Source organism: Lepisosteus oculatus, chromosome 14 (assembly GCF_040954835.1).
Source record: "Lepisosteus oculatus isolate fLepOcu1 chromosome 14, fLepOcu1.hap2, whole genome shotgun sequence".
Lineage (NCBI taxonomy): Eukaryota > Metazoa > Chordata > Actinopteri > Semionotiformes > Lepisosteidae > Lepisosteus > Lepisosteus oculatus.
In genome coordinates this window covers 40267474-40294413 of record NC_090709.1, presented here as the reverse complement: position 1 = coordinate 40294413, position 26940 = coordinate 40267474, and the positions used below count along the sequence as shown (strand labels likewise).

Sequence of the window (26940 nt, the reverse complement as noted above, 5' to 3'; positions counted from 1 at the left end):
GACACTAGTAAGAGACACAGTTCTGTTATTTTCAGCAGAAACACTGGTGATAGAAGCAGCACTCTTGTCACCTGTATGTAATGTGTATGACGCCACCATCAGGACTAGAACAGAGAGCTCAGACATGCCTCTGCTCTGTTAGTTGTGAAAGAATCCACACAGCTCCTCTGTGCTGAGTGACGTTGTGTAGTTATTGTACAGCTGTAATAGTTAAGGTCAGGTTTTCTCTCCATCTTGAGTGACAGGTGAACGCTGGGCTGAAGACGGATGACCAGGCACAGAGAGATTGCTGCCCTCAGACACACAAACCAGCTGTCCCAGCTGTGTAGCCTACAGCAGCGTTTCCTGGGATGGAGGTGGGATGCTCTCTCCTGTCTCTTTTCCCTTCTCCATTTTCCAGTAAGTCTGGTGGCTGACACTGGGAAGACCTGTATGTATGAAGATTAAACCCCCTCCTGTTTTCTCTTCCCTAATTTTCAAGGCTGTCCAGAGGCTGCCAGTGGGAAGACAGGTATGGCTGGGAGTTGGGATAGAGGTTGGTTACCCTCTCCTGTGTTTCTTTTCCTTAACTTTCCTGGATGTCCAAAAGAATTGACAGTGGGAAGACAGAGTGGAAGGGGAATTGGAATGGAGGTGGGAATCCTATTTTTTTTCCCAGCCAGTGGGAAAACCAGTGTGGATGGAGTGTTGGGATGGAGGTTGATGCTCTGTCCTGTGTTCATTTCTGTGGTTTTCCAGAATGTCCAATGGGAAGATGGGCTGTCCAGTGGCAAACAGTGGGAAGACGACGGGCTGTAACCCTCTCCTGTTTTCATTTCCTTAACTTTCCAAGATGTCCAGGGGCGGACAGTGGAGAGACAAGTATGGCTGGGATAGAGGTTGGATGTTCTCTCCTAGAATCTTTTTCCCTGATGTTCTAGGATGTCCATAAAATTGACACTGGGAAGACGGGTATGGAGGAGGAGTTGGAATGGAGGTTGATGGTCTCTCCCATCTCTTTTCCCTTATTTTCCAAGATATCCAGAGGCTGCCAGTGGGAAGACCGGTACGGATAGGAAGACAGAATGGGGGTTGATTGTCTCTCCTGTCTCCAGCAGCGTCTCCTGCTCTGAGGTCAAACACCAAAATGTCAGGTGTCAAAGGTCAAGATGGACTCCAATGCGGGGGCAGACAGTGGGAAGACCAGTGTGGATCGAGTGTTGGGATGGAGGATGACGCTCTGTCCTGTGTTCATTTCTGTAGTTTTCCAGAATGTCCTGAGGCAGACAGAAGACAGGTTGTCCAGTGGCTGACAGTGGGGAGACCAGTATGGATGAGGAGTTGGGATAGAGGTGGGATGCTCTCTCCTGTGATCTTTTCCATTTTCCAGGCTGCCAGTGGGAAGAGGGGTATGGCTGGCAGTTGGGATAGACGTTGGTTACCCTCTCCTGTAATTTTTTCCCCAAATTTTCCAGGATGTCCACAAGCAGATAGTCGAGAGGCAGGTGTGGTGCTGGGATTGATGCTGAACTCTCTCCTGTATGATTTTCCAGGCTGAATGGAGGTGGCTAGTGGGAAGACTGGTATGGTTGGGATAGAGATTGGATGTTCTCTCCTTTAATCTTTTTCCTACTTTTCTAGGATGTCCAGAAAATGTCAACCCTCTCCTGTATTTTCCCTGGTTTTCCAGGATGTCCAGAGGCTGCCAGTGGGAAGACGGGTATGGCTGGAAGTTGGGATAGAGGTTAGATGCTCTCTCCTGTAGTCTTTTCCCTTATTTTCTAGGATGTCCATAAAATTGACAGTGGGAAGATGAGTATGGAAGGGGAGTTGGAATGGAGGTTGGATTCTCACTCCTGTCTCTCTTTTCCCTAATCTTCCGGTGTCCAGAGGCTGCCAGTGGGAAGATGGGTATGAAAGGTGTTGGGGTTGACATTGGACTGTATTTTCCTGAATTGTCCAGGCTGGCCAGAGGCTGCCAGTGGGAAGACATGTATGTATGAGGATTGAACTCTCTTCTGTGTTCTTGTTCCCTAATTTTCCAGGATGTTCTGAGGAAGACGGAGGGAAGACCAGTGTGGATGAAGGTTGATGCTCTGCCTCAGGACATTCTGGGAAAACTACAGCAATGAACACAGGACAGACAGTGGGAAGACAGGTATGGCTGGGAGTTGGGATAGAGGTTGGTTACCCTCTCCTGTAATCTTTCCCTAATTTTCCAGGATGTCCAAAATAATTGACAGTGGGAAGATGGATTGGAGTTCAGATGCCGTCTAGGATGTCCAGAAAATGGCCAGAGGCAAGACTAGTGTGGAAGGAGGTTGACGGTCAGTCTTGTTCATTTCTGTAGTTTTCCAGAATGTCCAGTGGCAGACGGTCGGAAGATGGGTATGGATGAGGAGTTGGAACGGAGGTTGGAAGCTCACTCCGGTCTCTTTTCCCTAATTTTAGTCCAGAGGCTGCCAGTGGGAAGATGGGTATGAAAGAGATGTTGGGGTTTACACTGGACTCATTGGACTGTATTTTCCTAAATTGTCGAGGCTGACAGTGGGAGGACAGGTATGAATGAAGATTGAACCCTCTCCTGTTTTCTTGTTCCATAATTTTCCAGGATCTTCTGAGGAAGACAGTGGAGAGACGGGTATGGATGTGAAGATGGAGTCGGGGTTGGGTGCTGTCTCCTGTGTTTCTTTTCCCTAATTTTCCATGGTGTCCAGAGAAGTCAGTGGGAACACCAGTGTGGATGGAGGTTGATGCTCAGTCCTGTTTTCATTTCTCTAGTTTTGCCAGAATGTCCAGAGGCTGACAGTGGGAAGACCAGTGTGGATGGAGGTTGATACTCTGTCCTGTGATCATTTCTGTAGTTTTCCCAGAAAGTCCAGTGGCTGGCAGTGGGAAGATGGGTATGGATGAGGTGTTGGGATTGACATTGGACTGTATTTTCCTTATTTTTCCAGGTTGTCCAGTGGGAAGACAAGTATGGCTGGGAGTTGGGGTGGAGGTGAGAAGCTCTTTCCTGTCTTTCTCTTCCTCCTTGTGTCGGTCTCTGTGACGTCTCTTGAGCTGTGTGTCTCACTCGCTCAGTCCAGCTGCCTGTCCTCTGTAAGACACTACACTTCTCCAGTATTAAACAGGGCTTTTTGACTGTGGATTGCAGGTTTGATTCCAGAGGGGGACACAGTCTTGTACCCCAGAGTGAGGTACTTTGCTCAGATGGACTGTTCTGATCAGGGTTATCAGTGGCTGTACTGTAGGGAGTGGAGTGTTGACAATGGTGTACTCAATTCTCAAGAGGATTGTACCTTAATACATTGACACATCTGTGAGTTGATCTTTCACCTGAGCTGAACTTTGTTACTCAATGATAAATACCAGGGTGCTGAAGTCTTTCCTATATAACACTTGAACACCCAAACCTGTGTACTGTACTCCCATCTGCACTGAGCGTTAATACTGGTAATCCTCACACTTGTATAAGTAACTCTCTCCTGTCCTGAGCTTTAATTCTCAATGACAGACCTGTGTGCTGAGCTATCCTGTGGACTGTGCTGTAATACTGAAACCAGGGTGCTGAACTTGTACTTAATTTAATTCTCACATTGACACACGAGTGCTAAACTCTCACCTATTACTGTGCTTTCATACTCAAGTGTGTACTGACCCCTCATGTGGACTGGACTATCATACTTAAACCAGTGTGATACACCTGTGTGCAGAACTCTCACCTTTACTGTGCTTTAATACTCAAACCTCTGCGCTCGGCTCTCACCTGGACTGCACTAAAATACTTATTAAACCACTGTGCTGATCCCTAACTTGTAAGTGAGTTTTAATATTCAGCAACGTGTATGCTGAACCTTCATCTGTAGTGTACTTCAATACTCAAATCTGCGTGCTACCCTGTGAGACTTAATACGTACTGACACACCTGTGTGCTTTAATCTCACCTTTTTATAGCTTGATTTTTTTTTTTTTTAATGCTCAAATCTGGTGAGTAAACCCTCACCTGGACTGTACTAAACTACTTAAACCAGGGTGCTGAACTCTCCCTTGTACTGAACTGGAATACTCAGTGATGCACTAGTTTGTCGAACCTTCACCTGCAGTGTACTTGAATACTCAAGTCTGTGTGCTGAGCTGTCAACTGTACTATGAGAGTACTCAGCCCTGTGTGATGAACTGTACTGTTGTAATGCTCAGACTTGTGCTGAACTTCAATATTCACTGACATGCCTCTATGCTGAACCTTCATCTGTAGTGAACTCTCAATTGTACTGCGCTTCAATACTCGGCGACACCAGTATGGTGAACTTTCACCTGCAGTGTTCTTTAATACTCAAATCAGTGTGCTACACTCTTACCTTTTTACTGGGTTTTAATACTCAGACACACCTGTATAATTTACTTTTACTTTCATTGTTTTTAATGTTTTTATACTCAAATCTGTGCGGTCGGCTCTCACCTGGACTGTACTAAAAATAACTGGTACTTTTTTTCTGTTTTAATTCTGAAACCTGTGTTCTGAACTCTCATCTGCAGTGAGCTTTAATACAAAACCCTGTGTGCTTCATTCTTGTCTGTAATGTGTGGTAATACACAGACCTGTACACTAAACTCTAGCTTTACTGTACTTTAATACTCAAATCTGTGTTCAGCTCTCCCCCGGACTGTACTAAACTACTTCAAGCAGTGTGCTCATCTCTCGCTTGTATTGAAATGTAATACTCAGTGACACAACTGTCTGTTGAACCTTCACCTGCAGTGTTTTAATACCCAGATGTTTATGCTAAACTGGCAGCTGTCCTATTAGGGTACTCAGCCCTGTGTGATGAACTGTAACTGTACTGTGTTGTAATAGAGATGTGAACTCTCAGCAGACGGGGCTTGAGGAAAGCTCTAGGCATCTTCAAAGACCCCACCCACCCCAGCTACAGCCTGCATGACCCTCTACCATCTGGAAAATGGTACCTGGACTACCAGATTCGGAGACAGTTTTTACCCCTGCTCTATCAGAGTATTAAACTCCCAGCCTCTCTCACCTACGATCTGAACCCCACAGTGCCTTCTCTCTTACCACAAACTCACACACATTGAAATCTACCCCTACCTCACACTCCCCATTTCTATCCTTTATTCTGTTCTGTTGATGCATGTATTTCCACATTGCCTGTTGTCCTTTAATATACAATTGTATTGTTTTTTTTTGCTACTTATCGTCTGAGTACAAGCTCAATAGCATTTTATCCCATCTACCTGTATGAGTATAATGACAATGAACTTGACTTGAATCCTCAGTGTTAAACCAGTATGCTGACCTTTTGACCTGCAGTGATCTTTATAATACTCGTGTCTGTGTGCTGAACTCTCATCTCTTCTATTTAAACAGGTGGACTGTACTCTAATAGTGTGGCTGAACTTGTACTTGTAACTGAGCTTTAATACACAGTGACATGGAAGTAGAGTGAACCTTCAGTGGTAAGTTACTTTAATACTTGAGTCTGTGTGCTACACTCGCCTTTACTCGGTTTCAGTACTCAATGACGCTCCTCTGTGCTTTTCTCTCACTTGATTATGATTATAATTATAATTACTCAAATGTGTGCTCCCCTCTTACCTGGACTGTGCTGAACTCACTTGTACTAGATATTAATTCTGTGACACAACTGCTTGTTGAACCCTCACCTGCGGTGTTTTAATACTCAGATCTGTGTGATGAGCTGTACTGTGCCAATGCTCAGCCCTGTGTCCTGTACTGTTGTAAGACTGAGCCGAGTGTGTTGAACTGTCACCTGTACTGTTCTGTCATAGTCAGTCCTGTGTACCGTACTGTGCTGTAATACATGGACTGCTGTACTGAACTGAGATTGTCCACTGTTGTAACAGTCACCCTCTGTTCTGTATTTCAGTGTAACATACAGCCTTTAGTCTTTAACAGTCACCTGTGTTCTAGTGTGATACCCTGGCTTTTCTACTGTACTGTGTTGTCACCTGTAGTGTATTCTAATATCCTGCCATGTGTACTGATCTACAATGTAATAACCCATTTGGTGTACCAAACTCTCACCTGTAATCTATTGTAATTCACTGACTTGTCTACTGTACTGTGATGTCAACTGTCCAGTGTTGTAATACCCAGCCATGTGTACTGTCCTATAGTGTAATAACCAGTTCAGTGTACCACTCATCTGTGCTAATAGGCAGACATCTGTACACTGTCATGTTAAATGTTTTCTATATTGTATTACTCAGACCTATGTGTTGTATGGGGATGTGAATGGTCACTTGTATTGTTGTATTACCCAGCTGTATGACAGTGTAATAAACACAGCAGTGTGTCAAACTGTCACCTGTGCTCTAGTGTAATACTCAGTCCTGTGTACTGTACTCTCCTGTTAACTGTTACCTATATTGTAGTAATACCTAGACCTGTACTGTATGGTGATGTGAACTGTCACTTGTACTGTTGTAATGCCCTCTGTGCTGTATGATGGTGTAATTAGAGGAATGTGTGCCAAACTGTCACCTGTAATCTAGTGTGAGATCCTGATCTCTTGTACTGGGATGTCAACTGTCACCTGTATGGTGCTGTAATACCCAGCCATGGGTACTGTACTATAATGTAATAACCCGTTCAGTGTACCAAACTGTTACCTGTACTCTAGTGTGATACTCAGACCTGGGTACTGTGGTGTTGTTAAATGTTACTTGTCTTGTAATACCCAGACCTCTGTATTGTATGGGCATGTGAACTGTCACTGGAGTGATGTAATACTCAGCTCTGTTGTATGATGGTGTAATTAGAGCAGTGTGCCAAACTGTCACCTGTAATCTAGTGTAATACCCTGACTTGTCACCTGTATTCTGTGGTAATATAGTCATGTGCCCTCTACTGCACTATAATAAGTGGACCTGTGTACTAAATGGTCACCTGTACTCTAGTGTAAGAGTCAGACCTGTGTCCTGTACTGGTGAATGTGGACTATTGTACTGAGCTGTCACTTGTACTGTGGATGAACCCTGGGCCCTCTGTCCAGTAATCCACTGTACTATGTGTAGTTAAAACAGTGTTACTAATATAGTACTGTAACCTTTAGCCTTGTCTATCATGTGAACCGTTATCTCTATTGTGTTTTAACAGCCAAAGTTGTGGACTGTAGTACTTGCCCCAGGAGGCCAACAGCTCCCCTGTCCTATTCAACTCAGTTGTGTACCTGAAGGTGGACTCTCGCCTGTCCTGTATTGTAGCACTCCCGTCTCTGACCTGTTCTTTTAAAAATGGTTGACCTGCGGCCTAAGCTCTTACTAGTGTTGGTGTAACCTCCCCACATGACCACACCCCAGTCTGCTGCTGTCACAGCCGAAGGCAGGCGTTGATGTTCTTCCTCTAGGGAGCTCCAGTCCTTAAAGATGGACCCAATCTGGTGCTGAAGTGTTTTGTATTCTGTTACACCGCGCTGAGCCTCTCCCTCAAGTTCAGGACTGACGTATCCTGAATTAACAGTGGTAACCTGGGGGGAGGTTATTGTACACGTGTGTGCGCATCAGTGGCTAGGGTCCTGCTCTACTCCTGGGCTGTGCTTTGTGGTTGTGGGCTTCACAGGAAGTAGGTCTCGTTTGGGAAATGTGGCCTCGGTCATCCTGAGTTGTGCACAAACATGCTCCCCCTGTAGCTGAAGGTCAAGAAAGCTGCCTACCCTGTGCCTGTGGTCAGTAAGTCGAGGTGTGAGTAAGGATATTGACCCAGCTGCTGCCTGTGCCCACGAGAGACAGGGGGAGAGCTGGAGCTCCTCACTGCTCAAGAGTAAAGAGGTGAAACCCCTGGTCCAGGACCCAAACTGAGCCATGGGTAAGGAGGTGAGTCTGGGGGTTTCCTGAGGGCAGAGGCTGCTCTGTCTTCTGTCAGTATAACCTCCTACCTGTTTCAGATTGAAGACTCCTCAGTCACCAATTCATGTCTAAAGGGCTGCAGCACCTCTCTCATGCAGAAGAGTTACCCCAGTGGGGTAGCTGAGGTGCAGTAACAGCTGTGCTCCAGCAGATGGCAGTGTGTGCAGGAGAGGAGGTGCAAGAGTCCAGGTTTTTTATATTTGCCATCTACCATAACCCTAGTGGAATTCTTACTTGTGCAGCTGTACCCAGTGCCACAAGAGGGGAAAAAAAGTCCCCTGCCACAGAGATGATCAGTCTGCTTGCTACTCAATCTAATGCACCACCTTGATGTTCGCTCCCTGGTGCAGTCACCCACTCCAGGCTGGACTGGTCTTACAGTGGGAGATGCAGGTGGGGCAGTGTTAGTGTGTAAAATGGGCCAAGGCAGGGGTACAGTCTCAACCCTCTGCTACTCTCTCACTGGGACTGTCCTGCTGCAGGACTTCATGAACTACATTTACCAGCAGGCCATGAGGACGATTGTGGCCAATAGGCTGCCTCCCCTGGGTTGATAAGGTGCAGGTGTTGTCAATTGAAGCCTGCAGCCAGTGTATATAATGAGGAGCTCACAAAAGAGAGAGCTCAGGGCCTGGTTGAATTCCTGCAGAGGGCTGGAGCCTGGAGGTGCAAGTTCATACATTGTGTGGATTTGTCACTGGGCACAACTCTGTCAGCTGACCAGCTGCAGAAACAGGATTGGTCAGGTGACAAAAAGCAGGAAGTGGAGTCTCCCAGTGTTGCTGCAGCCAGAGCAGTGAGTGGAGGAAGGAGCTGCTGAAGAAAGACCAGTTCACAGCTCAGTCTGTGTCCTTCCCAGCACAACCCCCTGCTCTCCTACAGTCAGGGCATGTGTTTCATCTCTCTTACTTCCACAGAGCTCAGCAGGACGGGTTTGCTTTAGACATCGTTCATATACGATCTGGGATATGGTGTATGTACTCTACTACCTATTTTCCTGTTTTTCCATTGATCTAGAGTGGAAGTTTGCTGGTGACCCTGTGACAACTCACAGATTCTCCCCTCATGACGATCAACCTTTCTCACCAGCCCAGCAGTGGCCCTGACTGACCAGAAGATAAAGCCAGTTGTTTTTCCAGCTCAGAGGGGACAGGAGACCTGTCCTGACCCAGTGTCCAGTTGACAGCCCCACTCCCCGTCCAAGTGAGACACAGGCAGATGGCTCTCAGAACAAACACTTTCACAGCCAGGTAAGGAAGGTAAGGAAACGGTGTTCTTTATTCACAGTTTGGGATAAAGCAGTCCTGAAACCAGAAGACAAACCTCTAGTTCTTCTGCAAACTGTCGCTAGACATGCATCCAGACACAGCTCCCAGGCTCAGAAGTCAGACCTCCCCCTGACTCAGGTCTGCATCTCTTCCCTCCTGCTCTGCTCAGCACAACTGCTCTCTGTCCCCAGCAGCACCAGACTGAAGGCCTCCCCTCCTGCCTTTTAACTGTCTCCCCACCAATCGTCTTCCACCAATTAGGCAGGTGATTATAGGCAGCAGGTTGTTCTCCTGGGCCTCGTTGGGGATGAAGGTCAGACCAGTGCCACTCTTGCCTGAACCTGCTGTGGTTTGGGAGAGGCGTGTGACGGGAAGGTGAAGTGGTTTTTGGGTCTTTCTGATCCCATATTATAATCAGTGTTAAACCTTTGCTGTAGTTTGTTTTGGGTCTCAGGATTAACCTTGCTGGATGTCCTACAGGCTCACCCTCCTCATCCTCTGTGTTGGGACTCAGTTGTTCCTGAAATCAATAAAAAATAAACCCAATTCAACTAGGAAAACTGTGTGATTAGTTTTCCATGATGAGTAAAAGCATAAATGTTAAAATATGCAGAGAATTCAATGAAAATAAACAGCTTGTTTTTCAGAGGCTTTGATCCCACAGCCCCAGAGTTAGAAACCCAAAGCTCTTCCACTGAGCCACAGTGTCTCTGTGAGTCTGGGGCTCCTGTGTGCTCTTGGTTTTCCCAGCTCAGGGTTCAAGACTGAGGGATAAAAGACAGACCGAATGAGCTCTCCTTCAGGACAGGAGCCAGTGGAGGAGTGGAGATGGTGCGGAGCTCCTGAGCCCAAGGTTGCAGGTTCAAGTCCTGGCTGAGAACTGAGGTGGGTTTGCAGTGTGGTTCTCCCCAGCGGTGACCGGGGTGAGAAGTAAAAGCCCACAGCTCTCGTGTCTTTATTTATCACCGTGTTACTGTTCACAAGAATTAAATTAACAAAAGCTCCAGGTCCTTCCAGGATTTGAACCCACAACCTCCAGGCAGAAGTCCAGAGCTCTTCCCCTGAGCCACAGTGTGTCTTTGTAGGTCTGGGGCTCCTGTGGGCTCTTGGTCTTCTTCCCAGTTCAGGGCTGAAACGGAGGGATAAGAGCCGGACCGAATCCCTCTCCCCTTGGGCCTGGAGCAGGTGGAGGAGTGGAGACGGTGCTGTGTTCATGACCAGGAGGTTGTGGGTTCAAGTCCTGGCTGATCCCTGGTAAGTAAACCAAGGTGAGTATGTGGGCAGGATGATGGGGAGGGGCTATTACTGGGGGGTAGTGGGGGGGTGGAGGAGGCAGAGCAGGGCCAGGGGGAGGGGCAGCTAGTGGGGGGTGGGCTAGGAAGGGTAGAGCAGGGTAGCTGCTAGGTTAGGCAGGGGGGTAGTGGGTGGTTAGGGTAGAGGGAGGGGTAGTGAGTGGGTAGAGTAGGGTAGGGCTAGGATAGGATAGACAGTTAGGTGGGTGGGGTAGCACTAGGGGGAGGGGTAGCTCCAGTGGGGTAGTGGGGGGTAGGATAGAGTAGGGCAGGACAAGTGTGAGGTTAGACAGGGGGGTAGCAGGTAGAGTAGCACAAGGGGGAGGGGTGAGTAGAGTAGAGTAGGGCAGGACTAGGCTGGTGGAGGAGGAGGGGGGCCCAGGCCAGGGTAGGAGGCAGGGGTGACGGGAGGAGGCAGGTAGGGGCAGGCAGGCAAGGAGAGATGAGGGGCAGGTGGAGGAGCTGGGAGGGTGGGGGTAGAGCAGGAGAGGAGGCAGGTAGGCAAGGAGAGGTGAGGGAGGAGGAGTGGCAGGTGGCCTGGGCCTGAGGGGGCAGGAGGAGGAGGAGTTGGGAGGGGGGCCCAGGCCAGGCCAGGGTAGGAGGGAGGGGTGACAGGAGGAGGCAGGCGAGGAGAGGTGAGGGAGGAGGAGGAGGAGCTGGGAGGGTGGGGGTAGAGCAGGTGAGGGGGGCAGGGCCAGGCAGAGTGGAGGTGGGGTGGAGTGAGGAGAGGAGGCAGGCAGGCAAGTAGAGGAGAGGTGAGGAAGGATGGAGGGCAAAACTTCTTTTGCATGGAAAACTTTCAAACTTTCATCATCTCCACCCTCCTGCCCCAGTCACCCCCCCCCCCCCCCCCCCCACCTCCACTCCTACAAAAGAAAAGAAGTTTAGAAGTTTTGCACTTCCCCCCTCCCTGGGCCTCCTTCCCCCTTCCCTCCTGCCTGGGCCTCCCTCAGGCAAGTAGAGGAGAGGTGAGGAAGGATGGAGGGCAAAACTTCTTTTGCATGGAAAACTTTCAAACTTTCATCATCTCCACCCTCCTGCCCCAGTCACCCCCCCCCCCCCCACCTCCACTCCTACAAAAGAAAAGAAGTTTAGAAGTTTTGCACTTCCCCCCTCCCTGGGCCTCCTTCCCCCTTCCCTCCTGCCTGGGCCTCCCTCCCTCCTCACCTCTCCTTGCCTACCTGCCTCCTCTCCTGCTCTACCCCCACCCTCCCAGCTCCTCCACCTGCCCCTCATCTCTCCTTGCCTGCCTGCCCCTACCTGCCTCCTCCCGTCACCCCTCCCTCCTACCCTGGCCTGGGCCCCCCTCCCAGCTCCTCTTCCTCCTGCCCCCTCAGGCCCAGGCCACTCCTCCTCCCTCACCTCTCCAGCCCTGCCTCCTCCTGTCACCCCTCCCAGCTCCTCTTCCTAGCCCTGCCCTACTCTACTCACCCACCCCCCACCTCTCTCCCTAGCCCTGCCCTACTCTATCCTACCCCCCACTACCCCACTGGAGCTACCCCTCCCCCTAGTGCTACCCCACCCACCTAACTGTCTATCCTATCCTAGCCCTACCCTACTCTACCCACTCACTACCCCTCCCTCTACTGCTACTCTACCCTAACCACCCACTACCCCCCTGCCTAACCTAGCAGCTACCCTGCTCTAGCCCACCCCCCACTAGCTGCCCCTCCCCCTGGCCCTGCTCTGCCTCCTCCACCCCCCCCACTACCCCCCAGTAATAGCCCCTCCCCATCATCCTGCCCACATACTCACCTTGGTTTACTTACCAGGGATCAGCCAGGACTTGAACCCACAACCTTCTGGTCATGAGCGCAGCACCGTCTCCACTCCTCCACCTGCTCCAGGCCCAAGGGGAGAGGGATTCGGTCCGGCTCTTATCCCTCCGTTTCAGCCCTGAACTGGGAAGAAGACCAAGAGCCCACAGGAGCCCCAGATCTACAAAGACACACTGTGGCTCAGGGGAAGAGCTCTGGACTTCTGCCTGGTGGTTGTGGGTTCAAATCCTGGAAGGACCTGGAGCTTTTGTTAATTTAATTCTTGTGAACAGTAACACGGTGATAAATAAAGACACGAGAGCTGTGGGCTTTTACTTCTCACCCTGTCACTGCTGGGGAGAACCACACTGCAAACCCACCTCAGCCAGGACTTGAACCTGCAACCTTGGGCTCAGGAGTTCTGCACCATCTCCACTCCTCCACTGGCTCCTGTCCTGATGGAGAGTTTATTCGGTCTGTCTTTTATCCCTCAGTCTTGAACCCTGAGCCGGGAAAACCAAGAGCACACAGGAGCCCCAGACTCACAGAGACACTGTGGCTCAGTGGAAGAGCTCTGGGCTTCTAACTCTGGGGCTGTGGGATCAAAGCCTCTGATAAACAAGCTGTTTATTTTCATTGAATTTTCTGCATATTTTAACATTTATGCTTTTACTCATCCTGGAAAACTAATCACACAGTTTTCCTAGTTGAATTGGGTTTATTTTTTATTGATTTCAGGAACAACTGAGTCCCAACACAGAGGATGAGGAAGGTGAGCCTGTAGGACATCCAGCAAGGTTAATCCCGAGACCCAAAACAAACTACAGCAATGGTTTAACACCGATTATAATATGGGATCAGAAAGACCCAAAAACCACTTCACCTTCCCGTCACACGCCTCTCCCAAACCACAGCAGGTTCAGGCAAGACAGTGGCACTGGTCTGACCTTCATCCCCAACGAGGCCCAGGAGAACAACCTGCTGCCTATAATCACCTGCCTAATTGGTGGAAGACGATTGGTGGGGAGACAGTTAAAAGGCAGGAGGGGAGGCCTTCAGTCTGGTGCTGCTGGGGACAGAGAGCAGTTGTGCTGAGCAGAGCAGGAGGGAAGAGCTGCAGAGCTGAGTCAGGGGGAGGTCGTCTGACTGCTGAGCCTGGGAGCTGTGTCTGGATGCATGTCTATCAACAGTTTGCAGAAGAACTAGAGGTTTGTCTTCTGGTTTCTGGACTGCTTTATCCCAAACTGTGAATAAAGAGTACCGTTTCCTTACCTTCCTTACCTGGCTGTGAAAGTGTTTGTTCTGAGAGCCGTCTGCCTGCATCTCACTTGGACGGGGAGTGGGGCTGTCAACTGGACACTGGGTCAGGACAGGTCTCCTGTCCCCTCTGAGCTGGAAAAACAACTGGCTTTATCTTCTGGTCAGTCAGGGCCACTGCTGGGCTGGTGAGAAAGGTTGATCGTCATGAGGGGAGAATCTGCGAGTTGTCACAGGGTCACCAGCAAACTTCCACTCTAGATCAATGGAAAAACAGGAAAATAGGTAGTAGAGGACATGCACCATATCCCAGATCATATGTGAACGATGTCTAAAGCAAACCAGTCCTGCTGAGCTCTGTGGAAGTGAGAGAGATGAAACACGTGCCCTGACTGTAGGAGAGCAGGGGGTTGTGCTGGGAAGGACACAGACAGAGCTGTGAACTGGTCTTCCTTCTCCAGCAGCTCCTTCCTCCACTCGCTGCTCTGGCTGCAGCAACACTGGGAGACTCCACTTCCTGCTTTTTAATTGTCACCTGACCAATCCTGTTTCTGCAGCTGGTCAGCTGACAGAGTTGTGACCAGGACCATCGTAGTGTCACAGTGAAGTTTGTCACACTATGAGCTGGAGTGTCAGAATGCAGCAAAACTGACACAATGGGCAGAGTGAGTTACAAAACTCTTATTAAAAATAACCCAGTTTGTTGATCAATATATATTCCTTCAGCACAGCTTCAGACAGTTTCCCTGCTCTTTAACCTTTTCCTTCCCAGTGACAAATCCACAGAATGTATGAACTTGCACCTCCAGGCTCCAGCCCTCTGCAGGAGTTCAACCAGGCCCTGAGCTCTCTCTTTTCTGAGCTCCTTATTATATACACTGGCTGCAGGCTTCAATTGACAACACCTGCACCTTATCAACCCAGGGGAAGGCAGCCTATTGGCCACAATCCTCCTCATGGCCTGCTGGGAAATGTAGTTCATGAAGCAGGACAGTCCCAGTGAGAGTAACAGAGAGTTGAGACTGTACCCCTCCCTTGGCCCATTGTACACACACTCCAGCACTGTCCCACCTGTATCTCCCAGTATCAGATGAGGCCAGCCTGGAGCAGATGACTGCACCATGGAGCTGAGAGGAAGGAGCTGCATTAGATTGAAAGGAAACCTGACCATCTCTGCGCCCCCACTGTCAGACACCAGCTGGTGGACAAAGGCTGTTACTGCACCTCAGTTCCCACACCTTGGGTAACACTTCTGCAGTATGAAACAGAGCCAGGAGGAGATCACCCTGAGCACAGAGACAGCAGCCCTGCCCTCAGGACTGCCCCAGACTCGCACTCCTCTCCGCTCCTGGGGTTTGACTCCTGGGAGTGGGGTTCCTCACCCTTGAGCAGTGAAGACGGCGTGGCCACAGGCAGTAGGTGCATCAGTCTTCGCTCACTCACCCTGCGCGGTTACTATAGTGACCGGTCCATCAGCTCTCTTACGCATCCGACATGGGGGTACCCCCCACAGGCTACATTGACAAAACAAGACCTCCTTCTGCGAGGGGAATAGCAAAGGAATATAGGCTGAGCACAGACAATTCACACATCATGTCCACAATAACCTCAGCTTGAGGTGGTTACTGTAGAAGAGAAGGCAGATCTGATTAAGGGAGAGTAGAGTAGTGGAGCAGGACATGACAAACTGTTGAGCAGCAAAATAACTCCAACTGTAAACACTGCTGCTCAACAGAGGTGAAACACGAGTAGGCATGTTGTTCTAGGACAGTACCAGGGAAGAGATCAGGCCTGGAGATTTTACACTTCCTCTCCTAAGAGTTTAGGACAGAGGTCTGAGCTACAAGTCTTACAATAGACAGTACAGAGAGCGGAATACTACAACAGATTACAGATGACTGTGTACATGAGAGTACAATACAAAGATAAACACTACAACACCGTAGAAGAGACAGTGCATCTCCCTACCCTACAGGGGGCAAAATACTACCATAGAGTACAGGGGACAGTTCAAATCACCATACAATAGAGAGACCTGAATATTACAATAGAGTACAAGTGACAATTGACATCAGCCTACAGTCCAGACAGCTGAATACAATAGTGATGAAGTAACAGTCCAATACAGAGCTGAATCTTAAAATAAAGTACAGGTGACAGTTCAATACAGAGTCCTGCATATTACAATAGAGGAGATGTGACTATGTTCATGTGTACTAAGATCTGAATATGAAAATAGTATACAAGGGGACAATTCACTTCACATTAGAATAGAAATCAGAGTATGACAATAGAGTACAGGTGACAGTTCACTTCACAGTTCAATACAGAGAATTGAGTCTTACAGTAGAGTACAGGTGACAGTGTACATGATAATACAAAGATCTGAATATGACAATAGAGGACAGAGGACAATTCACTTCACAATACAATACAGAGTCCTGCATATTACAACGGAATACAGGTAACAGAACAATACAGAGATGTGAGTCTTACAATATAGTAGAGATGACAGTTCACATGACAATACAAAGATCTGAATATGACAGTACAGGGAACAATTCACTTCACAATACACTAGAGATCTGAATGATACAATAGAGTACAGGTGACAGTACACTACAGGGATCTGAGTCTTACAGTGCAGTACAGGTGACCGTTCACACAAGAGTACAACAAAGAGATCTGAACCTTACAATAAAGTACAGGTGGCATGTCACTTCACAGTACAATACAGAGTCCTGTATATGACAATAGAGTAGAGGTGACAATGCCCATAATACAAAGATCTGAATATGACAATAGAGGACAGAGGACAATTAACTTCACAGTACAATACAGATCTGAATCTTACAATGAAGTACAGGAGACAGTTCAATACACAGCCCAGCATATGAGAGAGTACATGACAGTACAATAAAGACCTGGATATTACACTAAAGTACAGGTGACCATGCGCATAAGAGTACTATACAGAGATCTGAATCTTACAATAAAGTACAAGTGACACTTCACATTGCAGTACAATACAGAGACCTGAATATTACAGTGGAGTACAGAGAACCAGTTGGCACACTGGTCAACTGAATAGACTAAAGCACAGTCCACAAGTCAGGGTATTACAACACCATAGAGGTGACAGATCAGCACACAGAAGTACACTATTACAGCACAGGACCATGGCCAGCTCCGAGTGCTACAATACAGTTCAGCAGCGCAGTCCAATTATTACACTGTCGTACAGCACACAGGTTTCAGTATTACAACAGGAGAGGGGACAGTTCACATCACAGGACAGAGGGTTGAACAATACAAGAGGATCGAGGTGACATGTCAGCACATTATTACAGCAGAGTACAGTACACAGGCAGGAGTATGACGGGGGACAGTTTGGAACACGGGTCCAATTATTAGACTGCAACACTACATCGGTCTGGGTTTTACAACACACTATAGGCGATAGTTCAGATTACCACACATAGGGCTCAGTATTACAATCGATGACAGGGGACACTTTCAGCCTGAAGTCTGAGTATTAACACTGCAATACAGGACAGAGGCTGATTGTTACAACACTGTTCAAGTTCATTGTCATTACACTCACCTACAGGTATATAGGATAACGAAATGCTAGTGAGCTGGCTCTCAGACAATAAGTAGTACACAAAAACAACAATGCAATTGTATAATAGAAGACAGAGACAACAGGCAGTGTGCAACAACATCAACACAATGAAATAAAAAGGACAGAAATGATGTGGAGTGAGCTTTTTGACATGGAAGGTAGAAGTAGATTTCAATGTGTGTGTGTTTGTGGTTATAGAGAAGGCGCTGTGAGGTTCAGATCGTAGGCGAGAGAGGCTGGGAGTTCAGTAGTTTGATAGTGCAGGGGTATAAACCGTCTCCGAGTCTGGTACTCCGGGCCCGAAACCTCCGGTACTCTCGTTTTCCAGAGTTCAGGTGACGGTTCAGTACACCAGTCCATATATGACAACACAGTACAGTACACAGGTCTGTGGGTTACAAAACAGTACAGATGAGAGTTCAGCACATGACACAGGGCTGAGTATTATAACAGTTCAGATCAGCACACAGATTTGAGTATTAAAACACCACAGGTGAAGGTTCACCAGACTGGTCTAGTACTGAAGCTCAGCACAAGTGAGAGCAGCACACTGGTTTAACTCGTATTGTACAGTACAGGTGAGAATCCAGCACCCAGGGGTGCTGTGGTGGATTAAAGCTCAGTACTGGAGACCATTCAGGACACACGTCTGAGCACTGCACAAGAACAGCACAGGTTACAGTTCATCATGCAGGGCTCAGTATTATAAAACACTGCAGGTGAGGGTTCTACAAACGATTGTGTCACTGAGTATGACAGCTCAGTACAAGCAAGAGTTCAGCACACTGGGTGAAGTAGTTTAGTACAGTCAGGGAGAGAGATGTCCAAACCGATGAGAGGATTAAAGCACAGAAAAGACCAGAGTAAAGATGACCAATCTGCGTATTACCACTCATTACAGACGAAAAAGAAGCAAACAGGTTTTTGTATTAAAGCTCACTGCAGAGGAGAGTTCAGAACACAGGTTTCAGTATTAAGGCACAGAAAAAAGCACTAGTTGATGTGTTTTAGTACAGTCCGGGTGAGAGGTGACCACAACACTTTCAGGATTAAGGCACAGAAAGTTGAGAATCCAGCACACACACACATCTGAGTATTACAATACACTGCAGGTGAAGGCTCAGCAAACTGATGTGTCACTGAGTACTAAAGGTCAGTACAAGCTAGAGTCCAGGTGAGAACTGACCACACAGGTGTGAGTATTAAACAGTCAAGGTGAGAGTAAAGCACACAGGTGTGTCATTAGGTATTACAACTCAGTAAAAGGTAAGAGTGTAGCACACTGATTCACGTATTAAAGAACACTGCAGGTGGAAGTTCAGCATACTGGTGTGTCACTGAGTATTGAAGCACAGTGCAATTGAGAGTTCAGCACACTGGTTTAAGTTTTATAGTACAGTACAGGTGAAAATTCAACACAAAGATGTCATTGCGTATGAAAGCTCAGTACTGGTGAGAGTCCAGAACACAGGTCTGAGTATTGTAAATTAGTACCAGTCAGACCTGTGAGTCCACTTATCTGAGGATTACAGTACAGTACAGAGTATCAGTATAGTACAGCTGAGAGCCCAGCACAGAGGTTTGAGAATTACAACAGTCAAGGCGAGTTTAGTTTCTAGGTTGGAGTATTACCACACCGCACAGACAGCAGTGCAGCCCTTTGGAGTTTGTATTAGACCACAGTGGAGATGAGAGTTCAGCACACAGGTTTGAGTATTACAGTACAGTCCAGGTGAGAATTGAGCACACAGGTTTGAGTATTAAAACGGTCAAGGTGAGAGTTCAGCACACAGGTGTATCACTTGAATATTAAAGCTCAGTTCACCAAACTTGTTTAAGTATTAATAGTCCAGTCTGTGTGAAGGTTTACAACACAGGTTTGAGTTTGACAGGTTTGAAAGCACAGTAAAGGGGAGAGTTCAGCGCTCGTGTGTCAATGGGAGAATTAACACTCGGTACAAGTGAGGGTTCAGCACACTGGTTTAAATATTTTAGTCCAGTCCAGGTGAGAGCTGAGCACAGAGGTTTGAGTATTAAAGCACAGTCAAGGTTTAGCACACAGGTGTATCACACTGGTTATACTGGTTTAAGTATGATAGTACAGTTCACATGAGGGGTCAGTACACACTTGAGTATAAAAGCACAGTAAAGGTGAGAGTTCAGCACTCGTGTGTCAATGTGAGAATTAACACTCACTACAAGTGAGAGCTCAGCACACTGGTTTCAGTACTACAGTCCAGTCCAGGTGTGAGCTCAGCACACAGGTGTGTCACTCAGAATAAAGGCTCAGTACAAGAGAGGTACAGGCTTGATAATTCCCCCGGTTTTGCGTATTAAAGCTCAGTGGAGATGTGGGTACAGTACACAGGTGAGGGTATTAAAATATAATATTGGAAAGAACTCACTGGTGTATCATGCAGTACCAAAGTTCAGCTCAGGTGACAGTTCAACACACAGACGTGTCAGTGTATTAAGGTACAATACTCTCGAGAATGGAGTACACCATTGTCAGCACTCCACTCCCTACAGTACAGCCACTGATAACCATGATCAGAACAGCCCATCTGAGCAAAGTACCTCACTCTGGGGTACAAGACTGTGTCCCCTCTGGAATCAAACCTGCAATCCACAGTCAAAAAGCCCTGTTTAATACTGCAGGAGTGTAGTGTTTTACAGAGCACAAGCAGCTGGACTGAGAGAAAGACACACAGCTCAAGAGACAGACAGACGTCACAGAGACCAACACAAGGAGGAAGAGAGACAGGAAAGAGCTTCTCACCTCCATCCCAACTCCCAGCCATACCCGTCTCCCCACTGGCCGGCTCTGGACAACCTGGAAAAATAAGGAAAATACAGTCCAATGTCAATCCCAACACCTCCTACATACCCATCTACCCAGTGGCAGCCTCTGGATAACCTGAAAAATTAGGAAAAAGAGACAGGAGAGGTTTCAAATCTTCATACATACCTGTCTTCCACTATCAGCCTCTGGCCAGCCTGGAAAATTAAGGAAAATACAGTCCAATGTCAATTCCAACACCTCATCCTTACCTATCCTCCCACTGGCAGCCTCTGGACTCTGGAAAATTAGGGAAAAGAGACAGGAGTGAGCATCCAAGCTCCATTCCAACTCCTCATCCATACCCGTCTTCCCACTGTTAGCCTCTGGACATTCGGGAAAACCACAGACATGAACACAGGACTGAGCATCAACCTTCATCCCAACACTTCCTCCACACTAGTCTTCCCACTGACTTTTCTGGACCTCCTGGAAAATTAGGGAAAAGAAACAGGAGACAGCATCCAACCCCAACTCCATCTTCACATCCATACCTGTCTTCCCACTGGCAGTCTCTGGCCATCCTGGAAAATTGGGGAAAAGAAACAGGACAGATCATGAATCCCCTATCTATCTTCCTATCCATAGACTGTTGGCTTTTGGACATCCTGGAAAATTAGGAATGAACCTCTTCCCATATTCTATCTTCATACATACCCGTCTTCCCACTGTCAATTTTGAGTACATCCCGGAAAATTAGGGAAAAGATTACAGAGAAAGCATCCAACTTATATCCCAAACATACCGATCTCTCCATTGTCTGCCTCTGGACAACCTGGAAAAATACATTCCAATGTCAACCCCAACACCTCATCCATATGCATCTTCCCACTGGCAGCCTCTGGACTCTGGAAAATTAGGGAAAAGAAAGACAGGAGAGAGCATTCAACCTCCATCCCAACACTTCATCAACACTGGTGTTCCCACTGACTTTTCTGGACACCCTGGAAAACTAGGGAAAAAGAGAGGAGAGAGCACCCAAACCCGACTCCATCTTCACATCCATACCTGTCTCGCCACTGTCTTCCTCAGAAGATCCTGGAAAATTAGGAAAGAATACAGGAACAGGTTCAATCTTCATACATACCCATCTTCCCACTGTCAATTTTGAGTACATCCTAGAAAATAAGGGAAAAGATTACAGGAGAGCATCCAACTTCTATCCCAAATCCCAACTATACCTGTCTCTCCATTGTCTGCCTCTGGCCATCCTGGAAAATTAGGATTAAGACGGACAGGAGAGAGTATCCCACCTCCATCTTCTCACTGTCTGCCTCTGGACATCCTGGAGAATTAAGGAAAATACAGCAGAGAGAGTCCAGCCTATACCCGATCTCTCCACCCATACGTGTTGCGAACCGACATGCCCACTGACCTCAGACCTGGACAGCTCCCGGGCTCGGTAACCCGCTCTGTAGAGTGTAGAGGAGAAGGGCAGCTCTCTGCAGACCACAGTGGCCCTGAAAGCAAGGAAACAGCACCTGTGTGCTCTGGATGTGGACAGAAGGGACACTGAAAGTCCCCCAGTGTGTCTCCCGTCCCCCCAGTGAAAGGTACTCAGATACGTCCCACACCTGACTCACCCAGGTGACACCAGCGATCCTCTAACTCCAGGGAGGGGATCCTCCCAGTGACGACTGTGGGAAGATCCGACAGCACACAGCCGCTGGGAAGACCTGCGCTGCGGTCATGGAGATCAGGAGGAAGACCCTGAAGCAGACAGGACCGTCCGAACCGAGGGACCCAGCTCGAGGCTCGCCGTGGGTAGTGCTGAGGAGTCACCGAACCCATCCTGGTGGACTCCTCACAAGATCCCGATACGAGCTCCCAGGAGTCGGGATGAGAGGAGTCCCAGCACAGTCCCGTGAGGGTTCGAGATCAGGTCGACTGGAACGACAATGGCGGAGAACACAGGAGACACACACGAGGTGCACTTCCCACAGAGCCCTGAACTGGAACAGCTTTCCAGAGGTTTATATCGCCTGAGTCCAGCCATGTTCATGTCCAGCCCTGAATGGGGTCTGAAGAGTCTGCTTGGGGCCCGGGAGCTGTTCTTGATGATGTCCAGGGCTCTCAGCTGTTTCTCTGGGGTCCAGTTCAGAATCCTCCCAGGCCAGGAGACCAGGTCAGTGACCCCCCGACCGGAGCCCGATATCCACACCGAGCGAGCGTTACCCCCAGGTCTCGCGCCCAGCTGGGGGTCCGGCACAGCAAGAGAGTGGTCCGAGGCGAAATGCCTCACTGTGCTGCGGACGATCGAGACCCCGGAGACAGGACAAGGCGCAGAGAGAGGAGAGCGGAGCGACTGGGCCGGAGGAGACCAGTACCGTGCCTGTGGCCCAGGAGAGCGGAGCGACTGGGCCGGAGGAGACCAGTACTGTGCCCGCGCCCAGGGGAGCGGAGCGACTGGGCCGGAGGAGACAGACCGGTCCTTCCCGCCCGGACCGCCTCTCCCGCGGAGACATGCTGGGAGCAGGAGCTGTGGAGGCCGAGGAAGACTCCGTGGTGAAGGGCGACTGGCTTCATCACACAGAAAACGAACACAACGGCTCGTTTCAAGATGAACTGCAGTCCCAATTTCTCAGCCCAGTTGTTAAACCTCTGTAACAACTTCATTGACAATCTTACAAGATTTTTCAAATTCCAAATTAAGCACCAAGTCGTGAATTTCCTGGCAGTACTGAATTGTCGCCACTTGGTTGGAAACCCCTGCTCTGGCCTCGGGCGAGAGCGAGAGTTCCCAGGCATCGCGATGTGGAGCTGCCCTTCCTGCTCACTAGTCACAGTGATGAGCGAATGAGCACCGATTGTGCAGCAGATACTTCACCGCAGAGACGTGATCTACGTGCAGAGTTCACAAGGAGTATTTGTGGGCAAAACCCATCTTGAAACGGAGAGTCATCTTTCTATTGAACTAAAGCAGGCCTGCTTGTTCACAGTGTCACTTCTCCTCTGCCTCGTCCTGAACTACAGAACACAGCGCCGCACGTACCTGGAAATTCGGTCTATCCTGCGATGTCAACAGGAGGTTTCCCAAGTCCAAGTGCACATTTGACTCGTGTCGTGGTTTGAAACGCCCTGATCAATGCTGATTCTCTCACCCTGAAGCCAGACCAACGACCGGACCTGACCAGTGTCTCCTCTCCCGCTCCATTCTGGGACTGGTCAGGAGGGAGGGCGGCGAGACCACAGCGTTATCGAGCCGACGGAGAAAGGGCCGGCCCAAATCCCGACTCGTCCAGACCAGGCAGCTGAAAGAAGAACGAGACACCCTGGTGAAACTGGACCGAGCCGAGCCCCACCGGTGAGCCAGCGGGGCAGAACCCGGAGCTCTGGTCCCGACGAAGGCGAGATGGAGGTTCGAGACTCTGTGGGGACTTGACCCCCGACACCTGCAGGCGCCCCGGGCGGATGACATACTGGGGAGGCGAGGAACAGTCACACAGATCAGCCCACCAGACCTCTGGCAAGAACACTGTGACACGAACTGACCTTGTGAACACTCAGCTGCTCTCCAAACGCCCGGACGTCTGCTTCCAGTTAACTCTCTGCCTTCTGGACCCCAGGGGGCCGCGGAGACTTCCTCCCAGGGGCGCATGGTGATGACGTCATCATCTACCGCCCCCTCCTGGACCGAGCGCCTGCAACGACCGAGACGTCCCTCAAGGGGGGGGGACCCACCGAGCGGGACCGGGCGGGAAGGGAGCGGTTCGGTCCACCTGGAGCACAGCGCCGGCCACTGGGCTGTCCAAGCACCGGGCCAACGAGATCCCGGCCTCGCTCCCAGACAAGTCCGCTCAGTCCTGGGACTGCTGGTTGGGTACCGCAGGATTATTCCTGGATTCACAGACAGAGCCTCAGTGCTCCAGGACCTGACTGGAGAGACAGCCGAGTAACAAAGCACACCGGACCAGAGAGCACAGCAGACAGGCGTTACCGACTGGAGAGACGCCGTTGTGCTCAGAACCTGTGCTGCAGTGTTCAGGCTCCGTCTCCCTCACCCTCGGCTGGGAACAGCCCCCTCCTACCCGTCTTCCCAACGTCAGCCTCTGGACATGCTGGAAAATTAAGGAAAACAGGAAATCTGCCGTGTACTGGAGTCGCTCCTGACCCTTGACCCCTGATCCCGTGGTTTGTGGGTGTTGACATCAGAGAGCAGGAGGCGGGGGTGTAGGCTGAGCAGCTGTTTCAGGAGTCTGAAGGCTCTGTCATCTCTCTGAGCTTTGTCATCTCAGACAGAGCCCAACCTTCACTCGTCTCTCAAGATGAGCTCGCAGGAGACCATAATGACAACAGTACAATATTACACCTGAGAATCAGAGGAGCCAGTTAGTTAATGAATCAGAGATGTCTGAACTCTCTTCCGCTCCTGATGGTGGTGTAGTGCATATTCAGCACCGATAATTAGATTCTAATGCTGGTGCTGCTAATAAACTAATTTGACTAATATAAATGGTAATAAAATGAACAATATTTCATCATGTACCAATATCAATACTGGTGGAGCATTAACAGTTCTCCTCTCACTAGTAGGGTTGTGGGTTCCAGCCCTGGGTGTGACACAGGAGTGACAGGACTAACCTGACCTTGTGCTCGAGCTGGACTCGGGTTCGAGACCGTAGTGTCAACAGCACACTGACCAGGTCCTTGTGGGCGAGAGACAGCAGGAGGTCAGGACACAGCCCTGAGGGTCACCCCCTGGCACCCCGACAGGAGGAGTCCAGCTCTCCACCTGGACCAGGGGCATCTGCAGCTCTTCATCATCGTCACCCTCACAGGCTTAAGCGGGCAGGGAGTGACCTGTTTGGCACCTTGTACCCTTCTGTGCTTATGGGGGTACCCTGTCCCATCTTGTACGACCAGTCACACACCCCCTTGTCCTGTGCAGGTCTGGGGGTGCCCTCTCCTGCCTGGTACAGGGCCTGACCAGGCTCCTGGTGGGAATAAACAGGCCTGAAGGCAGCCTGTGCTCCACCGAGTCCCGACTGCTCCGGTCCAGAGCTGCTGTTCTGGAGACCCGTCCTGGAGAAACACAGGTGTGTTGTCCACAGGCTCTCTCTCCCCCTTCCTCACCTCGTTCAGAGGTTCTGACACCCCTGGGCTCCCCTTCATTTCTGTTGCACCACTGGGCTCCTTCTCCTCCTCCTCCTGACACCCCTGGGCTCCTCCTCCTCCTCCTGGCCAGCCCGAGTCTCCAGGGGGGTCCAGGCTCTGGGCTCCTCCCAGAGTCGAGGTCCAGGAGGAGTTTCTTCCTGTTGGCTTCTCCCAGATCTTCCAGACTCCTCAGGCCTGAGCCGGGCTGGGAGGAGGGAACCTTCCCTGAGATCCTGGAGCCCGACGTCCAGACGAGACGACCGGAGAGATGGAGCCGATGGGGGAGGATGAGGGCGTCAGGGCTCCTGGTGTCCAACTGGGAGAGAGCTCCGATGTCGGGGTGTCTGTCCTCCCTCTTGACTTTTTCTCCTTCAGGATTCCAGTGGTACCCCCAGTCCTCCTGCTCTCGCCAGACTGGGACCAGCAGTGGAGTGAATATTCAGGAAAAACACTGGTTTAGTGTTTAACTATTAACAGTGAAAATGCAAGTCAGTAATTATTGAGGTAAGAAACTTACTAGTTTGTGAATGTGCAGTAGAGGTTATTTCTTAGTGAATCTGTCAAAGGCCATCATGGACAACTTCTCCCATCCCCTCTACGACAGGCTTGCAGGAATGAAGAGCACGTTCAGGAATAGACTGATCCATCCACGGTGCGACAGGGAGCGCTACAGGAGGTCATTCTGGCCTTCTGCCATAAGACTGTACAACACATCCACCTTGCGTCTGGGCAGAGGCAACACTGACAGGGACCTGTTTCTGGACTGAACACATCTACTGCTACATCTGTTCTCTTTCCTTTCCCGTTTACAACCATTTTTTGTGCAATATATATATATGCCAGGGACCTGTGCAATACATTTATATTTATATCTATAGTTACATCTATATTTATATTCATATGTGTGATACGATGTTCTGTGTACTGTTCTGTTCTAGTTTGTTCTTGTGTGTTCGGACTGTGAGTAACTCTTGTATTGTATGTATTGTACTATTATTATATAATTCGTTACACTGTGGCTGTTGTGTGTGTTAAGCTGCTGTTGCACTGCAATTTCCCTCACGGGATTAATAAAGTATCTATCTAAAATGACTAACCACTACAGTGAGTTTCCAGTAAATATTCAAGAGACTGTAGAAGTGACTGACCATTAAAGTGAATACCCAGTACAGTGAATCTGTAGTAAAACTATTCACAAAAAACATTGTCTGTTAGAGAAAAGTTCTCCAAATAAACAGCACAAAATTATTAATCAAGAAAAAACGGATAACTGAATTGCAGTTTCTATCCAAGAAAAGGGCTCCATGTTATTTCTCTGCCTGTTTGTACAGAATATTGAGTCAGGTGCTCCAGCAGGAGTTTCTGACTTCCTCTGCTCTGTGAGCTCCACACTTCTGTCCTGGGAATCACACACACAGCTGCAGCAGGGATGAGTGAGAGGTACCTCATGGGGACAACACTGAGCTCGTCCTCCCAGTGTCCCCCTGCCCCACAGCCTCCCCAGTGTCTCCCCTGCGCCACAGCCCCCGACAGCCCCCAGTGTCTCCCTGCCCCACAGCCCCTGACAGCCTCACACAGGTGATTTAAACAGCTCCCCTCACCTGTCCCTCCTCTCTAATCACACTCCTGCTTCTGGGCTCAGCAGTCTTTTCAGGAGCCCACCTACAACTGAAAAACAGGACTGATCTGTACAGTGAGTAACAGACAGCACTCTGAACACCCAGTACAGTGAAATTATACCCAGTGCAGTGATTATAACAGTGAACACCCAGTAGTTATTATTGTACTGAACACCCAGTGCAGTGATGATTACAGTGAATACCAAGCACAGTGTTTGCCTCTCATAGTGAACACCCACTAGTTTTTATTATACTGAACACCTGGTACAGTGATTTTTACAGTATTTTACAGTAAATACCCAGTACAACAACTGTCTGTCAGT

At 49.2% G+C, this 26940-nt stretch overlaps 1 long non-coding RNA gene across 1 annotated transcript; it reads left to right on the top strand.

The window, feature by feature from the left end:
* The first annotated feature begins 55 nt into the window (after nt 1–55).
* On the top strand, nt 56–4363 carry LOC138242715 (uncharacterized). The gene is made up of 3 exons (XR_011191667.1): nt 56–356; nt 482–2538; nt 2761–4363. It is a non-coding gene; the product is annotated as an uncharacterized lncRNA (long non-coding RNA).
* The last annotated feature ends 22577 nt before the right edge of the window (nt 4364–26940 follow it).